The following is a 23237-nucleotide window of genomic DNA, read 5'->3' as shown; positions in this document are numbered from 1 at the left end:
CAGATCAGTTGAACAAAATGTGGAATCTGTTTGGGTGGAACTAAGAAACAGCAAACATTGGTAGGAGTTGTTTATAGGCCACCAAACAGTAGTGGTAGTGTGCGGCTTGGTATTAATCAGGAGATCAGAGAAGCATGTGGCTTGGCTAATACAGTAATCATGGGTGACTTCAATCTGCACATGAGAACAGAAGAACGAGGAGCAGGAGTAGGCAATTCAGCCCCTCAAGCCTGCTCCGCCATTCAATACGATCATGGCTGATCTCATCTCGGCCTCAACTCCACTTTAATGCCCGTTCTTCATAACCTTTCAACCCATTTCTAATTAAAGGTCTGTCTATCTCCTCCTTAAATTTACCCAATGTCCCAGCATCCACCGCACTCTGGGGTAGTGAACTCCACACATATAGACTGGTTAAACCGAATGAGCACTAATGCTGTGGAGGACGAATTTCTAGAGTGTGTTAGGGATGATTTTCTAGAACAGTATGTTGAGGAACCGACTGGAGAACAGGCTATTTTAGATCAAGTATTATGTAATGAGAAAGGGCTAATTAATAATCTTGTTGTAAAAGAACCTTTAGGGATGAGTGATAATAATATGATAGAATTTTACATTATGTTTGAAAGTGAGGTAGTTCAATCTGAAGCCAGGGTGTTAAATTTGAACAAAGGAAATTATGAAAGTATGAGGGGCAAATTGGCTGAGGTGGTTTGGGAAAATACATTAAAAGCTATGACAGTACATAGACAATGGATAGTCTAAAGAAATATTACATAGTTTACAGCAACTATACATTCCTTCCACACTCTGGAAGTGGTTCAAGAGCTCACCTACCTAGGCTCAACTATCACCAGTAACCTGTCTCTCGATGCAGAAATCAACAAGCACATGGGAAAGGCATCCACTGCTATGTCCAGACTGGCCAAGAGAGTGTGGGAAAATGGCACACTGACACGGAACACAAAAGTCCGAATGTATCAAGCCTGTGTCCTCAGTACCTTGCTCTACGGCAGCGAGGCCTGGACAACGTATGTCAGCCAAGAGCGACGTCTCAATTCATTCCATCTTCGCTGCCTCCGGAGAATCCTTGGCATCAGATGGCAGGACCATATCTCCAACACAGTAATCCTCGAGGCGGCCAACATCCCCAGCTTATACACACTACTGAGTCAGCGGTGCTTGAGATGGCTTGGCCATGTGAGCCGCATGGAAGATGGCAGGATCCCCAAGGACACATTGTACAGCGAGCTCGTCACTGGTATCAGACCTACCAGCTGTCCATGTCTCCGCTTCAAAGACGTCTGCAAACGCGACATGAAGTCCTGTAACATTGATCACAAGTCGTGGGAGTCAGTTGCCAGCGATCGCCAGAGCTGGCGGGCAGCCATAAAGACGGGGCTAAAGTGTGGCGAGTCGAAGAGACTTAGCAGTTGGCAGGAAAAAAGACAGAAGTGCAAGGGGAGAGCCAACTGTGTAACAGCCCCGACAACCAATTTTATCTGCAGCACCTGTGGAAGAGTCTGTCACTCTAGTATTGGCCTTTATAGCCACTCCAGGCGCTGCTCCACAAACCACTGACCACCTCCAGGAACTTACCCATTGTCTCTTGAGACAAGGAGGCCAAAGAAGAAAACATTCCTTCAAGGCACAAAAACCCCAAAAGTAAAAGCAGTCAACCGTGGATAACAAAGGAAGTTAAGGATTGTATAAGGTTTTTTTTATAAAGGCCTATAAAGTTGCCAGAAATAGTAGTAAACCTGAGGATTGGGAGGATTTTAGAATACAGCAAGGCAGGATAAAGAAACTGATAAAGAAAGGGAAAATAAAATATGAATGTAAGCTAGCAAAAAATATAAAAACAGACTACAAAAGCTTCTATAGGTATGTATAAAAGAAACATTTGGCGAAGACAAATGTGAATCCATTACAGGCAGAGTCAGGAGAATTTATAATGGGGAATAGAGAAATGGCAGAGAAGCTAAATGATTACTTTGTGTCTGTCTTCACTGAGGAAGATACAAGAAATCTCCCAGAATTAGAGATCCAAGGAATTAGGGGGAATGAGGAATTGAAGGAAATTAATATTAGTAAGAAGGTTGTATGGGAGAAATTAATGGTGCGGAAAGTTGATAAGTTCCCGGGACCTGATATTCTACATCCCAGAGTATTGAAAGAGGTAGCTATGGAGATAGTGGATGCATTGGTGATCATCTTCCAAAATTCTATCGATTCTGGAGCGTTTCCTGCAGATTGGAAGGTCGCAAATGTCACCCCAGTATTTAGGAAGGGAGGGAGAGAGAAAACCGGGAATTACAGACCTGTTAGCCTTACATCAGTTGTTGGGAAAATGTTAGAATCTATTCTGAAGGATGTGATAAATGGACACCTGGATAATAATGATCTGATTGGGAATAGTCAGCATGGATTTATGAATGGGAAATCATGTTTGACGAACCTGTTGGAGTTTTTTGGAGGATGTTACTAACAGAATTGATAAAGGGGTGTCGGTGGGCATGGTACACTTGGATTTTGATAAAGTCTCCCACAGGAGGTTGGTTAACAAAATTAAAGCACATGGGATAGGAGATAATATGCTGGCATGGATTAAGGATAGGTTAACAGGCAGAAAGCGGAGAGTAGGAATAAACAGGTCATAAACAGGTTGGCAGGCTGTGACTAGTGGGGTACTGCAGGGATCAGTGCTTGGGCCCCAGCAGTTCACAATATATATCAATGATTTGGATGTGGGGACCAAATGTAGTATTTCCAAGTTTGCAGATGACACAGAACTAGGTGAGAATGTGTGTTATGAAGAAGATGCAAAACGGCTTCAAGGGGATTTGGACAGACTTAGTGAGTGGGCAAGAACGTGGCAGATGGAATATAATGTGGAAAAATGTGAGGTTATCCACTTCGGTAGGAGGAATAAATGTGCAGAGTATTTCTAAAATGGTAAGAGATTAGAAAGTGTAGATGTACAAAGGGACCTGGGTGTCTTTGTCAATAAGTCATTGAAAGTTAACATGCAGGTGCAGCAAGCAATTAAGAAGGCTAATGGTGTGTTAACCTTCATCGCAAGAGGATTTGAGTACAGGAGTAGTGAAGTCTTGCTTCAATTGTATAGAACCTTGGTTAGACCGCACCTGGAGTACTGTGTGCAGTTTTGGTCCCGTTACCTTAGGAAGGATATTATTGCCATAGAGGGAGTGCAACGAAGGTTCACCAGACTTGTTCCCAGGATGGCGGGACTGTCCTATGAAGAGAGATTGGGGAAACTGGGCCTATATTCTCTAGAGTTTCGAAGAATGAGAGGTGATCTCATTGAAACCTACTTAAAGGGATAGACAGGGTAGATGCAGCTAAGATGTTTCCCCTGCTTGGGGAGTCTAGAACCAGGGGACACAATTTCAAAATAAGGGGGAAGCCACTTAGGACAGAGATGAGGAGAAATTTCTTTACTCAAGAAGGTTGTGAATCTTTGGAATTGTCTACCCCAGAGGGCTGTGCAAGCTCAGTCATTGAGTATGTTTAAAGCAGAGATTGACAGATTTCTAAATACCAATGACATAAGGGGATATGAGGATAGTGTGGGAAAAAGGCATTGAAGTGGATGATCAGCCATGATCGTATTGAGTGGCGGGACAGGCTCGATGGGCTGAATGGCCTACTCCTGCTCCTATGTTCCTATGCTCCTACTCCTCTAGCACTTTCTCCTTCTTTGAGCATCTCACCTTGTTCCATTCTTCTCACCTCTTTTTCAAAATCATCGTTCTCTACCACCCTCCCAAGTATGATAAAATTTTGTCACCGAGATATCTTCACTGCTTTCCTCCGCACTGAACAACTTCTCGTCCTCGGTAATTTCAACCTCCATCTCAACTCATCGTGTTCTCTCTCCTCTGAATTCACTGCCCTCTTATCCTCCCTAAATCTCTCCCTCCATGTAAACTCCCCAACCCATATTCATGACCACCCCCTTGACCTTGCCCCCTCACATGGTCTTGCTAGTCCCATTGTATCAATTACAAATAAGGCTATCTCAACAACAATTTATATTTATATAGTGCCTTTAACGTCCAAGGTGCTTCATAGAAGCATTATAAAACACTGTACCTTGGTTTACAAACTTGGCGTCACATTTGACCCCAGAATGAGCATCCAACCTCATATTCACACCATCACTAAGACCATCTATTTCTACACCCGTAATATCATCCAACTTCACCCCCGTCTCAGTTCATCTGCTTCTGAAATCCTCATTCATGCCTTCGTAATCTCTAGACTTAACTCCAGCAACGTGCTTCTGACTGGTCTCCCACATTCTACCCTCCATAAACTTGAGGTCATCCAAAACTCTGCTGCCCATATCTTAACCCACACCAAGTCCCGTTCCCCTATCACCCTGTGCTCGCTGACCTACATTGGCTCCCGCTCAAGCAATACCTTGATTTTAAAATTCTTATCAATGTTTTCAAATCCCTCCATGGCCTCACCCCTCACTATCTCTGCAATTTCCTCCATCCCCACAATCCTCCAAGATATCTGTGCTCCTCTAATTCTGGCCTCCTGAGCGGTTACTAATCCATTGGTGGCTGTGCCTTCAGCTGCCCAGACCTCAAGTTCTGGAATTCCCTCCCTACACCTCTCCGCCTCTCTGCCTCACTTTCCTCATTTAAGACGCTCTTTAAAACCTACCTCTTTAGCCAAGCTTTTGGTCACCTGCCCTAATATCTCCTGATGTGGCTTGGTGTCGTACTTTGTTTTATAATGCTCCTGTGAAGCGCCTTGGGGCACTTTATTATGTTAAAGGCGCTATATAAATTTAAGTTGTTACACTGGAATGCCCTGTCTGGATTCTGCACTCAAGTCTCTGGAGTGGGGTTTGAACCCACCACTTTCAAACTCAGAGACGAGACTGCTACCTACTGAGCCACAGTGGTAATATCACTGAGCTAGTAATCCAGAGGCACAGACTAATGCCCTGAGGAACATGGGTTCAAATCCCACAACAGTATCTGGTAGAATTTAAATTTAATTAATTAATAAAATTCAATTCATTAATAAAAATCTGGAATTGGAAGCTAGTCTCAGTAATGGTGCCATGAAACTATCATCGACTGTCATAAAAACCCATTTGATTCACTAATGTCCTTTAGGGAAGGAAATCTGCTGTCCTTACCCGGTCTGGCCTACATGTGACTCCAGACCCACCTCCATACTCTTAACTGCCCTCTGAAATGGCCTAGCAAGCCACTCAGTTGTGAAGGGCAACTAGGGATGGGCAACAAATGCTGGCCTTGCCAGCGATGTCCACATCCCATGAAAGAATAAATTGTGAATAAAATGTGACAAAATGTGGGACTGGAGTGACATGTCGGTCAGACGGGATAAGGGTTGCAGGTTCCGTTCCCTGCACACTGAATTCAAAATCCTAGGCTTTTACTTGACAGATGATACCATTATAGTTATTTCTGCTGCCAAACATCAGGATGAGACCCATAGTTACCACACGCTAGTTTGTGGTTGACAGAGATTTTTCATTTCAATAGAGAGATATTAGTATACAGTATAAAATGTACAAACTGGGTGGTTTTATTTTAATAAAAAAAGTCAACAGATGAAACTCTCCGCCGAACAAAGGCGGTGGAGGGGTGTCGCCACTGCCCGGTAAACGGGACCTGGAACAAGCAGAGATCAGCAGTCACCAGCCTCTCAATCCGGTGCTGGGGAGGAGGGTGGTTGGGAGTGGGGGAGGATAAAGATAAATATTTTCCATTGAAAACATGAGGAAGAAGATTTCAAAATAACTCAGTAACCAAGCTGTAATTGCCATGATTAATGCAAGTTGCTTTTTCTCCCTGGCAAAGGACACTGGCTGCTTGCTCTTGTCATTACACTATCAACTCTATCTGTGAGCCCTGACATGTCCAACTAATAATGAATGAAAAGAATTGCCTCCGGACATACTAGTTCAGTAGCAGAGTGGGACAATCAAGGGCACCTCCTTCCTTATCTGTTATGCCTCTGTCTTCTCAGCTGCTCGTATCCTAACTCACACCAACTGCCCATCATCCATCACCCCCTGTGCTCATTGACCTACGTTGGCTTCCGGTCTGGCCTCAATTTTAAAATTCTCATCCCTGTTTTCGAATCCTTCCACGGTTTCACCCTCCCTCCTGATCTGTAACCTCCTCCAACCCCGCAACCCTTCGGGATCGCCGCGTTCCTCCAATTCTAGTCTCCCGCACATCCCTGATTCCTATAACCCGACCATTAGCGGCCACGCCTTCAGCTGTCGAGACCTGAAACTCAGAAATTCCCTCCCCATAGCTCTCCTCCACTCCACCCCCTCCCTCCTCTTAAAACCTACCTCTTTGACCAAGATTTTGGTCACCCGTCCTAATGGGCGGCACAGTGCCACAGTGGGGGTGGCACAATGGCGCAGTGGTTAGCACCGCAGCCTCACAGCTCCAGGGACGTGGGTTCGATTCTGGGTACTGCCTGTGCGGCGTTTGCAAGTTCTCCTTGTGACCGCGTGGATTTTCGCCGGGTGCTCCGGTTTCCTCCCACCGCCAAAGACTTGCAGGTTGATAGGTAAATTGGCCATTGTAAATTGACCCTAGTGTAGGTAGGTGAGAGGGAATATGGGATTACTGTAGCGTTAGTATAAATGGGTGGTTGTTGGTCGGCACAGACGCGGTGGGCCGAAGGGCCTGTTTCAGTGCTGTATCTCTAAATAAAACAAATTATGTGATTCAGTGTGAAATTTTGTTTGATAACGCTCCTGCGAAGCGCCTTGGGATATTTTACTACATTAAAGGCACTTATAAACGTAAATAGGTGTTGCCTCTTTGAAAGCCAATTGGCTAATGACAGTATCCGCCAATTTGCTGCACATAGGACAAGTGACTGATGCAACATTCATCAACTCCAGGAGCTTTCATCTCCCTTCTCATTGATTAACAAAAGCAGAATGATGCACCTGCCCAATTTCAACACACTGCTTTGCTTCAGAAAGTGCAGTAATGTATCAATGGCATTTGTGTTCTCAGTCTGAAGCTCATCTTTTGTGCCAATTGCCAACATTGCACCCAGGGTGTAATTGTAGCATTTGCTCTGTTAAGCAATTTTAAGGGTATCAGGTTCTCAGCACACCCAGTATGACATGCATATTTGCAATAGGAATAAGCAATTTATTCCTTGTCTTGATCATCAATAAATACCTCACCCTCATTGTGTCGGAATGGTCACTCAGCGAGAATAGTCTGGCATAGGCCATCCCCTCTGATTCTGAGCTCAGGGACATCGAAACAAACATTGGTTGTCAGAAATGGGAGTGAGGAAATGCCTAGCTCCCAGCAACATCCAGCAAATCACTGCAGTAAAATATTACATATCTCAGAACTTTGAGTGCAAAATGCCAAGAAGGGATTCTAAAGGCCCAGCTTAGTTTTAAAGAAATTTATCAGCAAGCTGTTGACTTATTTTGGTGTGAGCTTATTTTCTTGATCTTTACTGCTTTTGAAATGATTAAAAAAAAGGTTTCTTCAATCTCTGGTTTTGCTTGAGATTTGTTCGTTTGTCCTCCATGGTTTCTCAGTTCGACTTCTCGGTGCAGAATCCAGACCAACACTCCAGTGCAATACTGAGGAAGTGCAGCACTGTAGGATATGCCATCTTTTGCATCAGACGTTAAACTGAGGCTCCGTCTGCCCTCTCAGGTGGATGTAAAAGATCTCACAGCCACTATTTGAAGAAGAGTAGAGAATTTTCCCGGCCAGCATTCCTCACAAATCCAACACGATCCAACATGGAATAACTGGTTATTCATCACATTTGTTGTTTGTGGGACCTCATTTAGGCCAATTGGCTGCCATGACAACAGCGAGTGCAATTTTTAAAAAAGTAATTCGATTATTGTGAGCTGTTTTGAGATGTCCCAAGGGCACGATGATAAGGTGCAACATAAAAGCTGTGATGGGGATGGTGGATTACGAAGGGTTGGAGAAGCTCCTTCTTCTGGACTTGCTGCCATGGCTCAGTGAGATGCACTCTTGCCTATGAGTCATGAAGGTTGTTAGTTTAAGCTCCTCTCCAGTGACTTAAGAAAATAATCCAGGCTGATACAGCCCGTGAGGTACTGAGGGAGTGCTGCACCCTCGAAGGTGCTGTCTTTTGAATGAGATGTTAAACCAAGGTCTTGTCTGCCCTTTCAGGTGGATGTAGAAGATCCCAAGGCACTATTTCAAAGAACAGCAAGGGAGTTATCCCTGATGTCCTGGCCAATATTCCTCAACCAATGCCACTAAAACAGATTATTTAGCTATTTATCTCATGCCTGTTTGTGGGCGCTTGCTGTGCACAAATTGACTGCTGCATTTCCTACATTTTCTGACTACACTTCAAAAATACTTCATTGACTATGAAGTACTTTGGGACATCCTGGGGTCACAAATGGTGTGGTATCAAAGCAAGTCTTTCTTTTTCTGCTTACCTTGTGATGGAGGATGTGAAAAACTGTTTTAGGCAGCAAACAGTGCCTGAAATATAATTGCATTTCTCTCCAAGTTATTATCTAAGGAACCTATTTGGCCTTTCTTTACACTTGTATCGAAAATAATATTTATTTTCTTGCCATTTACAATTCACTTTTCAAACCAGTGATGGCCTCTGAATCTGATGGAAACCAGTTAGCTTTCTGGTCGCACTAACTAAATTAATAACAGCCTGCACTGTATCACTGAATCTGACCCCTAGATCTGCTGAGCAGAGGAACTGAGGAGAAGGTACTCTGTAACCTCAAACTCAGTCACTGGTCATTTTCAATGGCAATAGTCCACATATTCACATGGCACATTCTGTTGCTAAAGGCACTCAAACTTAATTTAATAATTATGTATTGGATTAATGTTTCATTTAAAGAAACAAATGTTTAATATGCTATGCAATAATTTCCCCTTTTTACCTAATTTAACTTGCAAAAAAATCCTCTTTAATAGAATTAAAACAGAACATCATTATTAAAAGGGAGGTAATTTTAATGAAAGCCTACTTTTATTTAAAAGCTGATACGAAAACATTACAAGCCTGAGGTTAAGTGGCTGGTACTGGAGTCGGGAATCATCATCCATTCAGAGAACAGTCAATAGGAAGCTGCCCTCTGGACTGGTTTCATTAACTTGCGAGTGCTTGATGCATGCAATCTGCCTGCCTGCACGCTCCAACTACTGAGACCCTTAACATTTGCGTCATTCATATTGACAGCTTGCTGTGTTAATTAAAAAAAAACCCTGCCAGGGATAAACATCTTCAGAAAATGTAATGAAGTCCCTGGTTTACCTCAACGGGCAGGGGTGAGTGGGCAGGGGGAGTGGGGGGGAGGGGAGGCTGTTGTGGAATACAAAGGGTTGGAAGTTCTGTTTCAGTTGTGCAGAGCCTTGGTAAGACCCCCATTTAGAGCATTGTGTTCAGTTCTGGCCACTGCACCTCAGGAAAAGATCACTTATCCTTGGAGGTGGGGATTAAGAGGCTTTTTTTTTAATTCATTTGTGGGATGTGGGCACCACTGGCTGGGCCAGAAGTTATTGCCCATCCCTTAAACTGAGTGGCTTGCTAGGCCATTTCAGAGTCAACCACATTGCTGTACGTATGGAGTCACATGTAGGCCAGACCAGGTAAGGACGGCAGATTTCCTTCCCTAAAGGACATTAGTGAACCAGATGGGTTTTTACAACAATCGGCAATGGTTTCATGGTCACCATTTGACTAATATTTCTTTTTCCATTCCAGATTCATTAATTGAATTCAAATTTCACCATCTGCCATGGCGGGATTCAAGCCTGTGCCACTAACTGGGCCTCTGGATTACTAGTCCAGTGACATTCCCACTAGGCCACCACCACCCCCTGAGAAATGAGGAGGACAGGTTTCGTTAACTAGGTTTCATTCCTTTGAGTGTAGAGGATCGAGATGTTTGGAAGAATTCAATAGGGTAGGTAAAATCTCCTCTGGTGGGGGAATCCAGAACAAGGAGGCATTATCTTAATATTAGAGTTGGGCCATTTAGGAGGGAAATCAGGAAGCACTTTTTCACACAAAGGAAATCTGGAACCCTCTCCCTGTGGAATATTTGGATCAATTGAGAATTGCAGAACTGAGATTGCTAGATATTTGTTAGGTAAGGGTATCAAGGGATACTGAACAAAGGTGCGTAGAAGGGTTTCAGGTATAGATTGAACAGCAGAACAGGCTTGAGGGGCTGAATGGCCTCCTCCTGTTCCCATAAGTATAAAACTGGGATAAAAACCACGCTTTTTGAATGCAAAGTGATATACAGGGCCTCCTGTAGGCACTTTAATATCCAGTGGTACATGCTTATTTAATAATGTTTTTTCGGTGGTTCTTTGCTTTAACGAGTGAAATAGTTAAAAATTATATATCGCCTATTGGGACCCAAGGCCATCCTAAAGCAGTTTACAGCCAATACTTTACTGTTTGAAGTGTAGCCACTGTTGTCATGTAGGAAATATGACAATGTGCGCACAGCAAGATCCCAGAAACAGCAGTGAGATAATGACCAAGTAATCCCTTTTAGGCCTGGACAACGTATGCCAGCCAAGAGCGACGTCTCAATTCATTCCATCTTCGCTGCCTTCGGAGAATACTTGGCATCAGGTGGCAGGACTATATCTCCAACACAGAAGTCCTTGAAGCGGCCAACATCCCCAGCTTATACACACTACTGAGTCAGCGGCGCTTGAGATGGCTTGGCCATGTGAGCCGCATGGAAGATGGCAGGATCCCCAAAGACACATTGTACAGCGAGCTCGCCGCTGGTATCAGACCCACCGGCCGTCCATGTCTCCGTTATAAAGACGTCTGCAAACGCGACATGAAATCGTGTGACATTGATCACAAGTCGTGGGAGTCAGTTGCCAGCATTCGCCAGAGCTGGCGGGCAGCCATAAAGACAGGGCTAAATTGTGGCGAGTCGAAGAGACTTAGTAGTTGGCAGGAAAAAAGACAGAGGCGCAAGGGGAGAGCCAACTGTGCAACAGCCCCAACAAACAAATTTCTCTGCAGCACCTGTGGAAGAGCCTGTTACTCCAGAATTGGCCTTTATAGCCACTCCAGGCGCTGCTTCACAAACCACTGACCACCTCCAGGCGCGTATCCATTGTCTCTCGAGATAAGGAGGCCCAAAAGAATCCCTTTTAGTGATGTTGGTTGATGGATAAATATTGACCAGAGCCCTCCTGCTCGTCTTTGAAATAGCACCATGGGATCTTTTGCATTCATCTAAGGAGGGCAAAAGAGGCCTCAGTTTAACGTTTCACCTGAAATACAGCACCTCTGACAACACAGCAGCCGCTCAGTATTGCACTGAAATGTCAGCCTAGATTATGTGCTCAAGTCCTGCAATAGTCCTTGAGTCCATGTCAACCTAAGACTATCTATCACCCAGTGTGTTACATTGCCAAAAATACCCGAGGACCGGTTTTAACTTGGAGTGAGAATCAAGGACGTGGGGGACCGAAGTGGATGGTGTACCATCTGGCCTGCATGAGGCCCTGAAGATTTGTGGATAGATTTTGACTGGGGGCCGTTTGCAGTCCCCAGACTCTGGGGGAGGTTCGACTGGTGCGTGTAGATTGATTGAAATTGGACCTCGAGCCTCATCAGCATATTGTACATGAGCTACCTGCCCTGGTCAGGCCTCAACAGGTCGCTCACCTGAGGGAAGAGGGCAATGTCAGAACACCTGTCAGGCTGGCATTGACCTTAAGGTAAGTCACCAGGGAGGGGGGAACTTGGAGAGGGCTAAGGGAGCGGGGTGGGGGGGGTGGTGGTCACGGTGAAATGTCAACATAACTGGGAGTACGGTAGCATATTTGTTATGTTACTAGACTAGTAATCCAGATGCCTGGACTAATGATCAGGAGACATGAGTTCACATCCCACCACAGCAGCTGGGGAATTTAAATTCAGTTTATTAATAAATCTGGAATAAAACGCTAGTCTCAGTAATGTGGTGATGATGAAACTACCAGATTGTCAAAAAAACCCCATCGGGTTTACTCATGTCCTTCAGGGAAGGAAATCTGCTGTCCTTACCTGGTCTGGCCTACGGGTGACTCCAGACACACAGCAATGTTGACTCTTAACTGCCCTCTGAAATGGTGTGAGCAACCCACTTAGTTCTATCAAACCGCTACAGTGAAAAAGTACTGTTGGCGTAGCTACACCACATGGACTGAAACGGTTCAAGAAGGGAGTTCGCCCCCACCTTCTCAAAGGCAATTAAGGACGGGCAATAAATGCTGGCCTTGCCAATGGCGCTGACTGCCCATGAATGAATAAAAAAAGACTTCCTGTGGAGCCTGTGGGGACGGAGGGATGGGGGCACTCTTGGCCCTCACAGGAACGTTTCTTTTTTAAATGCTGAAGAATGCGAAGCTCATTGGTGACTAATTTCTCAATGCGGTTCTTCAACGGGGTCTAGGCCCCCAAATTTACATATTTAAGGGGGTCTGCCTGGGACACCTAAAGGAATGGGGCCATGAGTTTAGCAACAGGACCAATGCTTGTCCTGATTGGACCACCGCTCAGTTAGTGTGCTTTGTACCCATTTCAAGCTCCAAAATCAGGCAAAACGCCACACCAGATTCTACCCCTTCATCTCCTTGGGACTCATTTATATGTCTTGATTCACACTAAAAGCTAGTGGAATAACCTCACTCCCAATGGCCACAGACTGCATCTCCTCCACCATCATATCTCCCTGCCTGCATCATTCCCACTGGGAGGAGGGTGTTGGGGAGAAAGGTTTAAAAGCTGCCTGATGACACCAGGGTTCAACAAGAGATTATTGCTAATACCCTGAACAATCGTGCTGCTGACTGCTGACACAGAGCCGCGGCCACCTTTTTCAATCGATTTATCTTCCTTTGGATTTTAATTTGTTCTCAGGGCGGCACAGTGGCGCGGTGGTTAGCACCGCAACCTCACAGCTCCAGGGACCTGGGTTCAGTTCTGGGTACTGCCTGTGTGGAGTTTGCAAGTTCTCCCTGTGACCGCGTGGGTTTCCGCCGGGTGCTCCGGTTCCCTCCCACAGCCAAAGACTTGCAGGTGGTAGGTAAATTGGCCATTGTAAATTGCCCCTAGTGTAGGTAGGTGGTAGGGAATATGGGATTACTGTAGGGTTAGTATAAATGGATGGTTGTTGGTCGGCACAGACTCGGTGGGCCGAAGGGCCTGTTTCAGTGCTGTATCTCTAAATAAAAATAAATAAAAATGTTGATAATCTGTCAATTGCCCATCTCCAGATCATTAAGAGTGAGGAATGGAGTCACAAGGAGCTAGACTTGGTAGGGGCGGCAGGTTCCCTTCTCTGAAGACCATTAGCCCCACCCATCCATCACGTCTGTTCTCACTGAACTACATTGGCTCCCAGTCGAGCAACACCTCGATTTTTACAATTCTCACCCATGTTCAAATCTCTCCATGGCCTCGCCCGTCCCTATCTCTGCAGCCTCCTCCAGTTCTACAACTCTCCAAGATATCTGCCCTCCTCCGATTCTGGCCTCTTGAGCATCCCTGTTTTTAATTGCTCCACAATTTGGCAGCCATGCCATCAGTTGTTGAGGCCCTAACCTCTGGAAATACCTCCCCAAACCTCTCTATCTCTCTACCTCTCCCTCCTCCTCCTCTTTTAAGAAGTCCCTTAAAACCTACCTCTTAGACCAAGTTTTTGGTCACCTGTCCTAATATCTCCTTATGTGGCTCGGTGTCAAATTTTGTTTAATACTGCTCCTGTGAAGTGAAATTGGATGTTTTTCTAGTTCAAAGGGGGGCTATACAAATGCAGGTTCTTGTTTTTACTTTTCCTGTTTCCAGCTTACAAATTACCCGATACAATGAATTCAATTTCACACACTTGTGATTTATACTCTGTGTTGCTACTTGTCTCACTTTGTAAAGGAACATTACTCAGGATTCATTGCAATGTTCTTTCACAACACAACATGCAGCAAAACTTTGGCAGCCATTCAATAAGCTACACCTGGTGCACTTGGCACAATGAAAATCTGTGGTCATTAATTTCTTTATCCAGGTGACCGAGCTCCATCCTGAGCCCAAGCTTATAGTTCTAGCTCCTTGACAACTGGCCATCAATCAACCTCAGTCACTGGTACAAAGAGAAAGCATGAATAAATACAGGAAATAAAACACAAAACATTCAAGACAGTTCCACAAGAATGACGAACGAAGGATTAATAGCAGGAAGTGAGAGGATTGGTAAACACCTTTGCAATGTCATGAACACTTCATGTTACCCCTGACTTTCCCTGAATTAGCTTTATATCCTGCTTCTAAAGACAGATTGACAGAATAAAGATGTTTGCACGAACACATGAACACAATCAATGAAACCCAACGTGTTGTGGAAATCCCACGATCAAAAAGAAGGGTTTTTTTCTGGTTTCAGCTGCAGTTGTAGGATCAGTGGAAGCAGCAAGAGTAATTGCCTCTCTCGGGCAGTGCAGCAGTAAGATTAGAAATATATTTGGAAATGAATGACTGACAGATGCTGAAGGTAGTGCCTGGAGCGGGTTTTGAGAAGTATCTGCTACATAAAAGATGAAGATTCTGGTCACCTTGACCAGTGCACGCAAGTTAAAATAACTCCTGGCAGTCTGATGCTCTCGATTAACACCTCACAACCTTTCACTTGTAAACACTAAGGGCGAGAGTTTAGTCCTTTTTCCCCTCGAGTTTCCGCTCAAACACATTTGCATATTGGTAAATGCAAAATCTGCCATGAACTAGCGCAACTAGGCAACGTTTTAAAACGTCATTTAACAAAAAGACTTTGCTTTATGAAATATTCCTTGGTGTATTTAAGAATGGTAACTCAGTGCAGTTTGATTAATACAGCTGAAAATGGGTTTATCACAAAAAAATAAACATTTTAAATCACTGTCAATCCACCATGTTTGAGTAACCTAATTTTAAACAACCAAATAAGGCTGTTTAAAACCACACAGAACCATTTCATAGTTCTACTGGGGTACAATAATCAGTTCCTTCGTAAATTAAAAAAATATATAGATATTTGAAAGCATTTAAAGGGTGTCTATCAGTAGCCTTGTACCCAAAAGAGCCAGATTAGTTTTAAGAGCCTCTGTGAAGGCCCACAAACGTGTGCAGTTAACAGAAACTCACCACCATGATTAATTCCATTGGCAGGGGCATGGCCTGTTCTGTGGGCAGGGTCAGCTTCAAGCAGGAAGCTTTTCTTAAACCAGTGTGAAAGATCATGGAAACTAGATTTGTAGGGCCCGATTTTAACTCTGTGCAAGTGGATGAGTTTTGGATGAGTCAAACGGCTGGATTTTCCCATGGGTTTTGGGACCCTGACATCGCGCTTAAATGGGAATCTCGAGCCTGCACTTGCCAGGAGCCAGACTGGCTCAGCAATTTTACCAGAGGCAGCCTCCTAATTGGCTGCCTCTGGGCCCGCTGTCCAATTAAGGAGGATGGATGGGCCCCTGATGCTGCAGGCCCAATCAGAGGCAGCTCTGAAGCCTCAGTACCGTGACCGGGAGAGGTGGGCACTGCTGAGGAGGGTGGCAGACCTCGAGCCTCAGACAGGTAAGTACAAGTAAAAAAATTCAGAATGGCCAAGTGGGCGGGATAGAGGGGAAAACCCTCTGGACATTCACAATTGGCTGCCTGCCTCTGCAGAGTAGACAGCCGATCCGCACCCAGTGCATCTCTGCTTGCTGCTGGGAAACTGCCCCAGTGGCGGGAATGCATCGAGGAGCAGTCTTGACGGGGCTCCCCATTATTATACCGGCCCCTCGCTTCTGATCCCACCACCTGGGGGCTGGTAAAATTCAGCCCTTCCTCACCTGTAATTTGTGTTTGAAATTTCGCAATCTTTTACGTTGGTTACAGCGATTTCTGGAGACTTGTGCCTAGACAAACAGGGCCACGACGTGGAAAATCTGGACCTAAATGTAGCAGGCCAGGTTATAAAACAAATCTGACGTCTGGAAATATCTTTGGGGATTTGCCTCTCGGCAGCTGCTTCAGAGTGTCCTGAGCAAGAAGACTTGAGGCATTTGGAATTCTCTTGGCTCAGATACTGCTGAATGTTATTGAGCCAATCATTCTAAGGCACAAAAACAGAGCCAGGCCTTCAATATTGGGTAATTACAAGAGCGTTAACTGAGATTTAATAAGATGCACAGCTAGAAAGCAAGGCTGATGATGCACATTAGGGAAATCAGCCTTTGTATCGTGTTCCTCTGCATAATGCCAGATACGTGCTTAATATTAATGCATGAAACGTAATAATTTTGGAATGGAACATTTCACTTTTGGCATCGATTTCAACATCGGGGGCTCAACCGTAGCATTTGCATCTGACTTCTGTGTTTCTTGACCAATTAGGGCAGGTGGGCGTGATGACAACCTACATCAATTTCTTTCAGCTCCACTGTTTAACACAGAATTGTGCAACACACGGCCCGTGGGCCAGGATCCAGCCCGCCAAAGGTTTCCATCCGGCCTGTGGATCTATTCAGAGAGGAGAAATTCCTCATTCGCTTCTTTCAGACCAGCTTTTTAAAAACATTGCACGTTTCACAGTTTCACAGCTGACAGGTGCTGCATGCGATGGTAACAGTGGTTTCCCAACTTTGGACAGATTCGGGATTTTCTGATTTTTTAATAAAAAGACCACCAGTCAGCTGCGAAACTGACAGCATGATTGTTTTTTAAAAGCTGACCAACCACAAAGCTGCTGTGTTGAGTGCTGCCGCTCCCTGTGACTGTCAAGGAGAGAGAGAGGGGGTAAAGACGGACAAAGAGAGAGGGGGACGGGGGTATGGGGGGGGGGGGAGACAGAGAGTGGGGGGACAGAGAGAGAGTGGGGGAGAGAGGGTGGTAAGAGAGGGAGGGGGAGAGAGAGAGGGAGGAAAGAGAGGGGGAAGAGAGAGGGGGAAGACAGAGAGAGGGATGAGAGAGAGGGGGAAGAGAGAGAGAGAGAAAGGGGGGACAGAGAGAGTGAAAGAGGAGGACAGAGAGAAAGTGTGGGGGACAGAGAGAGAAAGAGGGGGACACAGAGAACGAGGACGACACAGAGACGGGGGGAACAGAGGGAGAGAGAGAATCAGAGAGAGAGAGAGTCAGAGAGAAAGAGTCAGAGAGTGATCAAGATCACTCCTGACGGATGGACATCTATCTGGAATACTCCGCATCGCTCCAACAAGTTTGCGGGCAAACATTGACTACTTGTGCAAGCATAAAATTGCTAGGTGTTTCACTAAATCAGTGTCCAACATAGTGATGAGAAAGTAAGTCAATAAATTAATCTTCTCATTTAAAACTTCTTCACAAAAGTGCACATTTGTTATTATTTTGATTAATAGTAAGATAAATCTTTAATGCCTTTACCTTTCTGAAAATGTCTCACTGGCCACCCCATGTAAGACAAAAATTATAATGTGGTCCCCTATGCAAAAAGGTTGGACAACCCTGTTTTAAAGGGACCATGCGAGGTCAGAATGGAAACATTCTAGAACTGAAACAGAGACAGCAACACTTGGAGGGTTAACGCAGCAAGGCTGCACCACGGTTCTCAAATACATTCCTGGATATCATTCTGTGCACTGTAAGGCTCCACAGAGAGGTTTTGTTCCCTCCTGATGAGAGGAAGAAGCCTACTGAAGAGAACGAGTGGGCTTGGCTAGAGATATCTGACGGGGTGAGCAGCAGGAGTGTTGTGCCTTGCACCTGATACAGTGCTGCAAGAGGTTCAATGACCTGACCAGTGCAGGAAAGGTGAGTATTATTCCACATTCAAGTGGGCAATGGCAAATGTGACACTCTTATTAAAGAAAGGGTGTAAGGACACTCCTAGCAACCACAGGCCGGTTAGTTTAACATCCGTGGTGGGTAAGGCTTTAGAAACAATAATCAGGGAAAAAAATCAACAGACACTTGGATAATTCTGAGTTCATTAAGGATAGTCAGCATTGATTTGTAAAAGGAAGATCATGCTTGACTAATCTAATTCAATTTTTCGATGCAGTAACAGAGAAAGTTGATGAATGGAGTGTGGTGGATGTTGTCTATATGGATTTAAAGAAAGTGTTTGATAAAGTACCATATAAAAGGCTGGTTAAGAAAATTGAGGCTCATGGAATAGGAGGCTCAGTGTCAGCTTGAATACAAAATTGGCTCAAGGACAGAAAACAGCAAGTCGTGGTAAATGGTTGTTTTTCCGACTGGAGGATGGTAGATAGTGGTGTTCCCCAAGGGTCAGTGCTGGGACCACTGCTTTTTTTGCTATATATAAATGACTTAGATCTTGGAATACAGAGTAGAATTTCAAAATTTGCCGATGACACCAAACTTGGTGGTGCGGCAAACAGTGAGGATGATATGAACTGCCATAGATAGGCTAGCGGAATGGGCAGACAAGTGGCAGATGGAATTTAATACAAACAAGTGTGAGGTGATGTACTTTGGCAGCAGGAATAGGGAGAGGCAATATATACTTAATGGCACAGTTCTAAAGAGTGTGCAGGGACAGATGGACCTGGGATGCATGTGCATCAATCTTTGAAGGTGGCAGGACATATTGACAGCACGGTTAGTAAAGCAGATGGGATCTTGGGCTTCATAAATAAGGGCATAGGATACAAAAGCAGGGAAGTTATGCTGACCTTTTATAAAGCTCTGATTAGGCCCCAACTAGATTACTGCATCCAGTTCTGGTCACCACACTGTTGGAAGGATGTGAGGGTCCTTGAGAGGGTGCAAAGGAGATTTACCAGAATGGTTCTAGGGATGGGGAATTTTAGTTACAAGGTTAGGTTGGAAAAGCTGGGGTTGTTCTTCCTGGAGCAAAGGAAATTTGTTGGAGGTGTACAAGATTATGACATGTTTAGATAAGTTAGACAAGGAAATATGTTCCATTAATTAATGGTACAAGGAATAGGGGACACAGATTGAAGATTTTGGGCAAGAGATACAGGGGGAATACGAGGAACAACTTTTTTTACGCATCTGGTGGTAATGACCTGGAACTTTCTGCCCATGAGGGTGGTGGAAACAGAGTCAATCAATGATTTCAAAAGGAATTTGGATGGGCACTCAAAGGAAATAAACTTGCTGGGCTACAGGGATCGAGTGGGGGAGTGGGACTGACTACATTCCTCTGTGGAGAGCTGGCATGGACTCGATGTGCCGAATGGCCACCTTCTGTACTGTTAATGACTCTATTACTTTAAGTACAAACCCCCTCACTCTGTCTTCCTCAGCCTCCTCCTGCACAGCACTCCTCAGACCAGCACACCTTGCAAGTGAACTTCTCGCTCTCTGTCGAGGTACTTCCTCCCAACCCCACCAACCACCACTAACACTCACCCTCATCTTATTGCAATGTCACACCATCCCTCATGGTGACTCACCATAAATGCTAGCCTTCCATCCTCTTAAAATGTTCATGTCCCACTCTTCTTTGGCCTCCTTATCTCGAGAGACAATGGATAAGCGCCTGGAGGTGGTCAGTGGTTTGTGAAGCAGCGCCTGGAGTGGCTATAAAGGCCAATTCTAGAGTGACAGGCTCTTCCACAGGTGCTGCAGAGAAATTTCTTTGTCGGGGCTGTTACACAGTTGGCTCTCCCTTTGCGCCTCTGTCTTTTTTCCTGCCAACTACTAAGTCTCTTCGACTCGCCACACTTTAGTCCCGTCTTTATGGCTGCCCGCCAGCTCTGGCGAACGCTGGCAACTGACTCCCACGACTTGTGATCAATGTCACAGGATTTCATGTCGCGTTTGCAGACGTCTTTAAAGCGGAGACATGGACGGCCGATGGGTCTGATACCAGTGGCGAGCTCGCTGTACAATGTGTCTTTGGGGATCCTGCCATCTTCCATGCGGCTCACATGGCCAAGCCATCTCAAGCGCCGCTGACTCAGTAGTGTGTATAAGCTGGGGATGTTGGCCGCCTCGAGGAATTCTGTGTTGGAGATACGGTCCTGTCACCTGATGCCAAGTATTCTCCGGAGGCAGCGCAGATGGAATGAATTGAGACGTCGCTCTTGGCTGACATACGTTGTCCAGGCCTCGCTGCCGTAGAGCAAGGTACTGAGGACACAGGCCTGATACACTCGGACTTTTGTGTTCCGTGTCAGTGCGCCATTTTCCCACACTCTCTTGGCCAGTCTGGACAAAGCAGTGGAAGCCTTTCCCATGCGCTTGTTGATTTCTGCATCTAGAGACAGGTTACTGGTGATAGTTGAGCCTAGGTAGGTGAACTCTTGAACCACTTCCAGAGTGTCGTCGCCAATATTGATGGATGGAGCATTTCTGACGTCCTGCCCCATGATGTTCGTTTTCTTGAGGCTGACGGTTAGGCCAAATTCATTGCAGGCAGCCGCAAACCTGTCGATGAGACTCTGCAGACACTCTTCAGTGTGAGATGTTAAAGCAGCATCGTCAGCAAAGAGGAGTTCCCTGATGAGGACTTTCCGTACTTTGGACTTCGCTCTTAGACGAGCAAGGTTGAACAACCTGCCCCCTGATCTTGTGTGGAGGAAAATTCCTTCTTCAGAGGACTTGAACGCATGTGAAAGCAGCAGGGAGAAGAAAATCCCAAAAAGTGTGGGTGCGAGAACACAGCCCTGTTTCACGCCACTCAGGATAGGAAAGGGCTCTGATGAGGAGCCACCATGTTGAATTGTGCCTTTCATATTGTCATGGAATGAGGTGATGATAGTTAGTAGCTTTGGTGGACATCCAATCTTTTCTAGTAGTCTGAAGAGACCACGTCTACTGACGAGGTCAAAGGCTTTGGTGAGATCAATGAAAGCAATGTAGAGGGGCATCTGTTGCTCACGGCATTTCTCCTGTATCTGACGAAGGGAGAACAGCATGTCAATGGCCGATCTCTCTGCACGAAAGCCACACTGTGCCTCAGGGTAGACGCACTCGGCCAGCTTCTGGAGCCTGTTTAAAGCGACTCGAGCAAAGATTTTCCCCACTATGCTGAGCAGGGAGATTCCACAGTAGTTGTTGCAGTCACCGCGGTCACCTTTGTTTTTATAGAGGGTGATGATATTGGCATTGCGCATGTCCTGGGGTACTGCTCCCTCGTCCCAGCACAGGCATAGCAGTTCATGTAGTGCTGAGAGTATAGCAGGCTTGGCACTCTTGATTATTTCAGGGGTAATGCTGTCCTTCCCATGGGCTTTTCCGCTGGCTAGAGAATCAATGGCATCACTGAGTTCCGATTTGGTTGGCTGTATGTTCCACTACTCACACTAATAGGTCTCTTCTGTCTCTCCTTGCAGGAGAAGAGAGCACAGAACAGCAGGAAGAGGCGGAGAACTGGAGGTGGCTCTCCAGTCATCTCCACGTTGACAGCAGCAGAGGAGGAGACACTGGAGATAAGCCAGGTCTCAACATGCCTGGCCATTGGAAATGGAGAGATGGAAAGATGGGAGTCTCCCAGCTACATGGTGACATAATTAACGATAACACAGACACATGGCAAACAACACTAATGTAATAATATCAAAATACTGCAGACTCTGGAAATCTGAAATAAAAACCAGAAATGTTGGAAATACTCAGCAAGTCTGGCAGCATCTGTGGAGGGAGAAGCAGAGTTAACGTTTCAAGTCAGTGACCTTTCATCAGAACTGGCAAAGGTTAGAAATGTAATAGGTTTTAAGCAAATAAAGCAGGGGTGAGGCAAGAGATAACAAAAGGCAAGGTGTTGATAAGACAGGGTCACAGAGAATAACTGATCAGATGGTCATGGAGCAAAGGTAAATGGTATGTTAATGCTGTGTTGAAAGACAAAGCTTTCGTGCAGAGAGGGTATTAATGGACAGAACAATGAACAGCCCTAGCCCAAAGCACAAACATGAAAAAAACAGTGGGCAGGCACATGGTAAGAAAAACGAACGATGAAACAAAGCAAAGTAAAATATAATAAAAAGAAAAAAGAAAAAATTCTGAAAATCAAAAGTGGGGCCCATCATGCTCTGAAATTATTGAACTCAATGTTCAGTCTGGCAGGCTGTAGTGTGCCTAATTGGTAAATGAGATGCTGTTCCTCGAGTTTGCGTTGATGTTCACTGGAACACTGCAGCAATCCCAGGACAGGTATATGGGCATGAGAGCGGGGGGGTGGTGGGGCGGTGTGGGGGAGTGTTGAAATGGCCAGCAACCAGAAGCTCGGGGTCAAGCTTTCGGACTGAGCGGAGGTGTTCCACCAAGTGGTCACCCAATCTGCATTTGGTCTCTCCAGTGTAGAAGAGACCACATTGTGAGCAGCGAATACAGTATACTAAATTGAAAGTAGTACAAGTAAATCGCTGCTTCACCTGAAAGGAGTGTTTGGGACTTTGGAGAGAGGAGGTAAAAGTGCAGGTATTACACCTCCTGCGATTGCATGGGAAGGTGCCATGGGAAGGGGACAAGGTGTTGCGGGTAATGGAGGAGTGGATCAGGGTGTCATGGAGGGAACGATCCTTTCGGAATGCTGACCGGGAAGGGGAGGGGAAGATGTGTTTGGTAGTGGCATCACGCTGGAGGTGGCGGACATGGTGGAGGATGATCCTTTGGATGTAGAGGCAGATGGGGTGGAAAGTGAGGACAAGGGGAGCCCTGTCGTGGTTCTGGGAGGGAGGGGAAAGGGTGAGGATAGAGGTGCGGGAAATGGGCCGGACACAGTTGAGGGCCCTGTCAACCACAGTGGGGGGGAATCCTCGGTTGAGGAAAAGGAAGACATATCAGAAGCACTGTCATGGAAGGTTGCATCATCAGAGCAGATGTGTCGGAGACGGAGAAACTGGGAGAATGGAATGGAGTCCTTACAGGAGGCAGGGTGTGAAGAAGTGTAGTCAAGGTAATTGTGGGAGTCGGTGGGCTTATAATGAATAATAGTGGACAGCCTATCCTCAGAGATGGAGACAGAGAAGTCGAAGAAGGTATGGGAAATGTCGGATGCAAAGGTGAGAGAAGGGTAGAAATTGGAAGCAAAGTTGATAAAGTTTTCCAGTTCAGGGCGGGAGCAGGAAACGGCACCGATACAGTCATCAAAGTACCGGAGAAAGAGTTGGGGCAGGGGGCCTGAGTAGGACTGGAACAAAGAATGTTCGACATATCCCACAAAAAGACAGGCATAACTAAGACCCATGCTGGTACCC

The 23237-nt window shown here is 45.5% G+C and overlaps 1 long non-coding RNA gene across 4 annotated transcripts in view; it reads left to right on the top strand.

Moving 5' to 3' along the window:
* LOC137382959 (uncharacterized) overlaps positions 1–23237 on the top strand; it is a 42079-nt gene that overhangs the window by 5782 nt on the left and 13060 nt on the right. The window contains exon 2 of one of the 4 annotated variants that reach the window (XR_010977311.1): positions 9793–9994. The exons of the other annotated variants lie outside the window; for them this stretch is intronic. This is a non-coding gene — a long non-coding RNA (uncharacterized lncRNA). The remainder of the gene's footprint in view (positions 1–9792; positions 9995–23237) is intronic. 4 annotated transcript variants of the gene reach the window in all.

This window comes from Heterodontus francisci, chromosome 23, assembly GCF_036365525.1.
Source record: "Heterodontus francisci isolate sHetFra1 chromosome 23, sHetFra1.hap1, whole genome shotgun sequence".
NCBI classification, from domain to species: domain Eukaryota; kingdom Metazoa; phylum Chordata; class Chondrichthyes; order Heterodontiformes; family Heterodontidae; genus Heterodontus; species Heterodontus francisci.
Note: the sequence above shows the minus strand (reverse complement) of the source record. Positions and strands in the feature narration are given on the sequence as shown.